This window comes from Odocoileus virginianus, chromosome 12 (assembly GCF_023699985.2).
Source record: "Odocoileus virginianus isolate 20LAN1187 ecotype Illinois chromosome 12, Ovbor_1.2, whole genome shotgun sequence".
In the NCBI taxonomy this organism is placed as follows: Eukaryota; Metazoa; Chordata; class Mammalia; order Artiodactyla; family Cervidae; genus Odocoileus; species Odocoileus virginianus.
In genome coordinates this window covers 19,250,009-19,258,792 of record NC_069685.1, presented here as the reverse complement: position 1 = coordinate 19,258,792, position 8,784 = coordinate 19,250,009, and the positions used below count along the sequence as shown (strand labels likewise).

Genomic DNA, 8,784 nt, shown 5'->3' with positions numbered 1-8,784 from the left:
TTTGTACAGTGGTAATGGTCTGATTAGTTGGTCAAAGTCCTGAAGGGAAAAAACTGTAAGATTGAATGAGAAAGTCTGCCACTGAGACAAGTTGTTTGATGGATGAATATAGGTGCAAAGTGGGAAGATTTTTGTATCACGTGTTAACACCTACCAGAGTACAACACTCAGAGAAGAGGTAGAAAAACCAAGGAGAAAAAAAAAGAAGAAGAAAAACCAAGGAGAAAAATGACTTAGTCAATAGGTATTAGGTAGATTTTGTTAACAGTCAACTGCCAAACTGGCTCAGTGGGACCCTGTACAGAGTAGGCATGGTGTCAGAAGTAGTAGACATGTAGTCAGAGACTACACCCAACAATATATTCTCAGGCAAATCTGACCACTGTCACCTCTGAATTTCCTACCTGCCAGTGAAAGAGATCAAAATAGAGCTCCAGATAAGTTATGAGATTTCAAGGAAACCAGCTGGCCACCTGGTGGAAAGTTGCTTGCATTGGACCCCTTCTATCTTGGAAGTACAGACCTCATATTCTTGCCTGCAGGGCCCCATCCAGCACTGCAGACTGGGGGCTTGATGGAATGTGTGATCTCTGAGTGTTGAAACCTGTAGAGTAGTGTTTTTCTTGTTTTTTTGTGTGTGTGTTTTTCACATTTTCTTAGCCTCTTTCTTGCAAGATTTAAAATTCAGCAAATGCTGATAAAATGCAAACAGTAACAACAATAACAAGTTCACTTCCCTGAGCCTACCTTCTCTCTAGATCTTGCCCTGTGTTGGCAGCCCTGAACAGATTTTGTCTGTCCAGTCATTTGGTATCTCCAGTTGTTCTTCTAAATTCTCTGTTACCTTCCTAGAGCCCATGACTGTGTTTTCTTTTCCCACAAAGGCAAAGATTGGCAAATGTCCTAAGAAGAAAAGCAGCATGAAGGATAATGACTAATTTCTCCATGGTTTCCTTGTCTGTGGAATCTTAGCTTCTCTTGGCATGGTTGTCTTCAGTTCAGTTTAGTTCAGTCGCTCAGTCATGCCCAACTCTTTGCGAACCCATGGACCACAGCACGCCAGGCCTCTCTGTCCACCACCAACTCCCAGAGTTTACCTAACCTCATGTCCATTGAGGGAGTGATGCCATCCAACCATCTCATCCTCTGTCGTCCCCATCTCCGGCTTTCAATCTTTCCCAGCATCAGGGTATTTTCAAATGAGTCAGTTCTTCGCATCACATGGCTAAAGTATTGGAGTTTCAGCTTCAACATCAGTCTTTCCAATGAACACCCAGGACTGATTTCTTAAGGATGGACTGGTTGGATCTCCTTGCAGTCCAAGGCACTCTCAAGAGTTTTCTCCAACACCACAGTTCAAAAGCATTAATTCTTTGGCACTCAGCTCTCGCATCCATACATGACTACTAGAAAAACCATAGCCTTGACTAGACGGACCTTTGTTGGCAAAGTAATGTCTCTGCTTTTTAATATGTTGTCTAGGTTGGTCATAACTTTCCTTCCAAGGAGTAAGCGTCTTTTAATTTCATGATTTTGGAGCCCAGAAAAATAAAGTCTGCCACTGTTTCCACTGTTTCCCCAACTATTTGGCATGAAGTGATGGGACCAGATGCCATGATCTTAGTTTTCTGAATATTGAGCTTTAAGCCAACTTTTTCATTCTCCTTTTTCACTTTCATCAAGAGGCTCTTTAGTTCTTCTTCACTTTCTGCCATATAAGGGTGGTGTCAGCTGCATATCTGAGGTTATTGATATTTCTCCTGGCAATCTTGATTCCAGCTTGTGCTTCCTCCAGCCCAGTGTTTCTCATGATGTACTCTGCATATAAGTTAAATAAGCAGGGTGACAATATACAGCCTTGACATACTCCTTTCCTGATTTGGAACCAGTCTGTTGTTCCATGTCCAGTTCTAACTGTTGCTTCCTTACCTGCATACAGATTTCTCAAGAGGCAGGTCAGGTGGTCTGGTATTCCCATCTCTTTCAGAATCTTCCACAGTTTATTGTGATCCACACAGTCAAAGGCTTTGGCATAGTCAATAAAGCAGAAGTAGATGTTTTTCTGGAACTCTCTTGCTTTTTTGATGATCCTGTGGATGTTGGCAATTTGATCTCTGGTTCCTCTGCCTTTTCTAAAACCAGCTTGATCATCTGGAAGTTCATGGTTCACATATTGCTGAAGACTTGCTTGGAGAATTTTGAGCATTTCTTTACTAGCGTGTGAGATGAGTGCAATTGTGCAGTAGTTTGAGCATTTTTTGCTATTGCCTTTCTTTGGAATTGTAATGAAAACTGACCTTTTCCAGTCCTGTGGCCACTGCTGTTTTCCAAATTTGCTGGCATATTGATATAGCACTTTCATAGCATCATCTTTTAGGATCTGAAATAGCTCAACTGGAATTAGATCCCCTCCACTAGCTTTGTTAGTAGGGATGCTTCCTAAGGCCCACTTGACTTTGCATTCCAGGATGTCTGGCTCTAGGTGAGTGATCACACCATTGTGATTATCTGGGTCATGAAGATCTTTGTGTACAGTTTTTCTGTGTATTCTGCCACCTCTTCTTAATATACTCTGCTTCTGTTGGGTCCATACCATTTCTGTCCTTTATTGTGCCTATCTTTGCATGAAATGTTCCCTTGTTATCTCTAATTTTCTTGAAGAGATCTCTAGTCTTTCCCATTCTGATGTTTTCCTCTATTTCTTTGCACTGATCACTGAAGAAGGCTTTCTTATCTCTCTTTGCTGTTCTTTGGAACTCTGCATTCAAATGGGAATATCTTTCATTTTCTCCTCTGCTTTTCACTTCTCTTCTTTTCACAGCTATTTGTAAGGCCTCCTCAGACAGCCATTTTGCTTTTTTCATATCTTTTTCTTGGGGATGGTCTTGATCCCTGTCTCCTGTACAATGTCACAAACCTCCATCCATAGTTCATCAGGCACTCTTTCTATCAGATCTAGTCCCTTAAGTCTCTTTCTCACTTCCACTGTGTAATTGTAAGGGATTTGATTTAGGTCATACCTGAATTGTCTAGTGGTTTTCCCTACTTTCTGCAATTTAAATCCGAATGGTTGTCTTGGCATCTTCCAAAACTTTTCAAACAGGATATTGTGGTACTTTACTCAGATTTTCTAGGTTTCCACAGGGTTGGACATTTTAGTGCCACAAGATACTTCTTCCTAGGTGGAAGTAGGAGTTATTTTTAAAATATACCAATATCAATATTCAATTATCTACTAAATATTTCTTTTAATCCTTATACTTTTATACTTCTGTAAATGGGAAACCAATATCACCTGAAATTAACACAAAGTAATACGAGAAAATATTCAGTAATTAACAACTTTCAGCTTATGGCATGTGACAGAAAATAAGTTTTTGAGATACTTTACATGAATAAATGTTATCTCATTATAGTCTAAGCCCCTCAAAGGTAGATATGAACATATATGAGTAAAACTGAAGCACAAAAAGATTGAGAAACTTACCTGGGGTCATCAAGCTAGTAAGTAGTAAAGCCAGCAATTGGATAAGGATTGTCTGCCTTCAAAGCACAAAGACTTAACAGCTATATTTTATTACAATAGTGAAAATATTTCAGTAATATTAAATTTTAGTAAATTCTGTCTCATGGTAAGGAAGAACAAAAAGTGTTAGAACAAAGTTCAAGCATACTGGCAACAAACTGATTTTTCTCCTTCCTGAATTAAAGGTTGAAAGAAAATTGATAAAGAAATAGTTACATGATTCAATGCTACTTTGTTCTCTGCCTTTCTCCCAGCTAAAACCATCTTATGTATACATTCTGAATTTTGGAAAACTCTGTTCTAACCAGTAAGTTTTAGCAAAAATGGTTGTACCATTTGATTTTTCTAAGTAAATAGAGGGATGGGTATGCTTTGTCTAGAATATTATTGTTAATGTTCTAAAATGTTTTCTCATAAAATTTCTATTAGGAAGCTTCAGATAAATTTATTATGTACTGAAAACTATAGAACATTGACTTTACGCTGTAAAAAATCTTTAAGGTTATTTGGTCCAAATGAACGAATTCTGATCTTTGTGGTTTGTGGAATGATGAGGATTGCCAATACAAGAAAATCTAAACAAATAAATTTTAAATGTATCTGAATCATTGTGGCAAACCAGTAAAAAAAAAAAAAAAATGAAGTTAAAAAAATATATATTTATTGTAGTTGAATTCTCTAGGTTGTCTACAGTAATCAAATTAATTAGATAATTTATGAGATTTTCCTAATTTTTTTCAGTATCCCTTATCCACTCAAAAAACTGCTGTAGGACCATATTGGTTGAGTGCTACTAGATGCTGATTAAGAACACCAGTTAATTAATATTTCTTTATGACAAACATCTGACACATCAATTAGTGTTTTATTCATTTTAAGTGAAAACAAATGATTGAAACTCTTTTGGTTTGAAATAAACTTTCTTATCATTTATTTTCTTAATTTCTGCTACTCAAAAAAAATTCCTTAACCAGACATATCAAGTAACTGTAACTTATCCCTGTTTCTTTTTCACTTAGAGGCACTGTTTTTAAGCAGCTGTACACAGAAGGGTTTGAAAAAATTAAAATATCATTGAGTAAGTTTTGGATAAAATGCTGTAGAAGTATCATGTACTTTGCAATCTTGGGGCTGATATTTTGGATTGTTCAGTTAATAGGAAATATCTGACATATAACTTAATTCCTAAAGTCAGGCCTGCTGTTAAAACAAGACAGCAAGATCATTTTTACTTCCTGTTAGAAAAAGCCTGCCTTAATTTTCCAACCTTAGGTAAATATCTCAACAATAATCTCACTTCTGAATTTTAATTTTGAGATACATAGATGATTAAATGATATTAGATACATGGATAGATAAAGCACTGGAGCCTTGCTGTGAGATTGATGCCTAATGGCACAGTGCTTTTTTCCCTCAGGGACAGTGTATTATTTAATGAGAACTGAGCCAATGAATAAGTTGAAATCATTAAGTAAAACTAATTGCAGAAAAATCCAGAATTTGTAAGAGATTTACCTTTCTTATGTAAGATGAGAGCATGGCAACTGTAAAAAGGAAGGTGGGAAAAAAAGACGCATCATCAACTGTCTCACCTATTGGAAAAAATACAGTTGCCTATAACCTGGGAGATATTGCAGGTCTGGTTCCAGACTACCACAGTAGAGGGAGTATCTCAACATAAAGTGAGTCACAGTTTTTTTTTGTTTGTTTGTTTCCCAGTTCATGCAAAAGTAATGTTTATACTATGCCATAGTCTATTGTGTGAAATAGCATTATGTCTAAAACAATGTACATGGCTTAATGAAAAGACACTTTATTACTAAAAAATGCCAACTATCATCTGAGTCTTCAGCTTTGCTTGTGTTAATGGCTGCTGACTTATTAGGGTGGCGTTTGCTGACAGAGTAGCTGCAGCAATTTATTAAAACAAGACAACAATGAAATTTGCCACATAAATTGACTTTCCTTTTTTACATAATATTTCTCTCTAGCATGCAATGCTGTTGGGTAGCATTTTATTTACAATAGAACTTATAAAATTGGAGTCAGCCCTCTCAAACCCTGCCACTATTTTATCAAACAAGTATATATAATATTCTAAATCCCTTGTTTTATTTTCAACAGTCTTCAAAGCATCGTCTTCAGGAGTAGTTGCTGTCTCAAGAAACCACTTTCTTTGTTCATCTGCTAAGGTTTTATCATGAGGTGGCAGCAATTCAGTCATATCTTCAGGCTTCACTTCTAATTCTAATTCTCTTGCTGTTCCTACCACATCTGCAGTTACTTCTTCCACTGAAGTCTTGAGCTCCTTTAAGACATCCATGAGGCTTAGAATCAACTTCTTCCAGACTCCTGTGTACATTGATACTTTGAATTTTTCCATGAATCATGAATGTTCTTAATGGCATCTAGAATACTGAATTCTTCCCAGAGGGTTGTTGATTGACTTTGCCCATCAGAAAATCACTATGTATAGCAGCAATTTTCTTACAAATTTATTTCTTAAATAATAAGACTAGAACGTCAAAACTACTCCTTGATTCATGGGTTGCAGAAAAGATGCTGTGCTAGTTAGCAGGCATGAAAGCAACACTAACCTTATTGTACATCTTTACCAGGGATTTTGAGTAACCAGGTGCACTGTCAGTGAGCAGCTGTATTTGAAGGAAATTATATATATTTTTTATCATTAAGTCCTATCAGTGGGCTTAAAATGTTCAGTAAACCATGCAAACAGATTGCTGTCATTTAGGCTTTGTTGCTCCATTTAGAGAAGACAGGCAGAGTAGGGTTAGCATAATTCTTAAGGATTCTGAGATATTTGGAATGGTAAATGAAAAATGAAAAGTCATCAACTTCATGAACCCCTAACAAGAGAGCCAGCCTGTCGCTTGATTTGAAGCCAGGCATTGGCTTCTCTTTAGTTACAAAAGTCCGGGATGAAATCTCCTTCCAATAGGAGTTTCACTTGCATCAAACATCTGTTGTTTAGTGTAGCCGCTTTCATTAATTATCTTAGTTAGATCTGGATAATTAGATGCTACTTCTACATCAGCATTTGCTACTCCACCTTGCACTTTGATGTTATGGAGATGGTCTCTGTTCTTAAACCTCACGAATCAATCTCTACTAGCGTTAAACTTTACTTCTGCAGCTTCATCGCCTCTCTCAGGCTTTGTAGGATTGAAGAGATTTAGGGCCTTGCTCTGGATTAGGCTTTGGCTGAAGGAATGTTGTGACTGGTTTGGCCTTCTCTTCTGGCCGCTCACAATTTCTCCATATCAGCAACAAGGCTGTTTTGCCTTATTATTCATGTTATCACTAGAGTAGCACTTTTTTCAAAGAACTTTTCCTTTGCACTCACAGCTTTGCTGTTTGGTGCAAGAGGCTTAGCTTTCTTCCTGTGTTGGCTTTAGATATACCTTTCTCACTAAACCTCATCATCTCTAGCTTTTGATTTGAAGCAAGAGACATGTGACTCTTCCTTTCGCTTGAACATGTACAATCCTTTGTAGACTTACTAACTGACATACTTTCAATATTCTTGTGACTCAGGGAATAGGGAGGCCCAAGGAGAGGGAGAGATACAGGGGAATGGCTGGTCAGTGTAGCAGTCAGAATATACACAATATTTATGAATTAGGTCTAATATTGGCTCATTTTGTGATGTGCTAAATTAGTTATGATAGTCACATCAAAGGTCACTGATCACAGATCATCATAAAATATATAAAAATAATAATAATGAAAAAGTTTGAAATACCATGAGAATTACCAAAATGTAATTTCAGAGTCATGAAGTGAGCAAATGCTGTTGGGAAAATGGCACTGATAGACTGACATGAATCAAGGTTGCCACAAACCTTCAATTTGTAAATAGCACAATAGCAATGAAGCACAAGAAAATGAGATAGGCCTGTACATATAGAGATTGAAAACCTGGAGACTGATTTCCTTAAAACTACCTCTGCACATATACCAATTGGAAAAAATCTCCTGACCCTCCCAAGGGTGTTCATATCCCAGTTCATGATTGTTATTATATTTTGTATAATTTGTTTATACTTCATGTCTTTTGAAACATTTATATAATTTACCTAATTTGAAAATCTTAAACACTGCATCCTAGCATCGGGTATTATTTTTCATTTTGAATTTAAAGTTGACTGTATTTTCAGTTGCCCCAAAAACATCAGGAAGTTTAGGACAACATGGAAGACATGTATTTATATAAGAAACCTATCAGATGTCAGCAGATATGGCCATTATTATTCTCCCAGCACATATGGCCATTATTTTCATTGTCTTTTTCAGTTTTAAATATTTCCTTAGTGTAGTTAATATGATATATCAGATACATTCAGATCTGTCTGTAGAATAATAGAATAAGTTATAACCTAGCATCACTCCAAATTTGCTAAATGATTCATTTTATTTCATTTAATAGAACAAGACGAGAGGAGACATAGGCAAGTGGTATTTTGAATATCACTACACATGTCCAGGAATAGATTTTTAAATACATAGCACGCAGCCTTTTATAATTTTTCTTTAAAAATCCCAAGCGAACAGATTTTAATTGGAGTGTTTAATATATAACAGGTTTTTATCTGAAGAGGGCATTCAGTTTGACTCACAATAGGAGGAAAACATTCTGGATCCATGTTCCCACTTGGGATAGGACTCCTGTATTGTTTCTAAAGTCCCAATAGATCTTTGAGAGAGGTTACTAAAAATGGGGTTAAACGGTAATGGAGAAAATAAGAGACAGAAAATTTTTAAAAGCCATGAGCAGCTGAGTCCCAGGTATATTATGTTACAGCTAGGATCACGGTTTTTAACAAAGGAAAAGCTTTCCGTGCCATAGAGAATAACAATAGCAATGTTCAAAGGCCCCTTAAAATGAAGTAGAATTTTTTTTGACTCTTGTTTTAACAAGGAAATGTTATAGAAATTTAAGAAGTAGAAGTTAAGCTCATTCCCTCAAACAGGTTTCAGGTGTATTGAACCCTATTTCATTGTTGCTGACTAGTTTCAGTTTGGCTTTGAATAATTCATTTCTAGATTTTATTTTTTTTTCTTCAGGAAGCAGACTCGGTAAAGAAGTCTGTTCTCTTCCATTGCTGACTCATTATATTCCTTCTTCCTTCCCACCTGACAAGTACATTTCTAATTGAAATGCATAGTAACATTTGCCTGTTCAGGAAAAGAAATGGAGAAAAATAGTTTATAGTTAATCTTATTTTAGTTTGGCTGCT

General features: G+C 36.4%; 1 pseudogene; it reads right to left on the bottom strand.

Annotated features, from left to right (window-relative positions):
- Positions 1 to 5,447: 5,447 nt before the first annotated feature.
- LOC139037869 (tigger transposable element-derived protein 1-like) lies at positions 5,448 to 7,057 on the bottom strand (annotated as a pseudogene).
- Between the last annotated feature and the right edge of the window lie 1,727 nt (positions 7,058 to 8,784).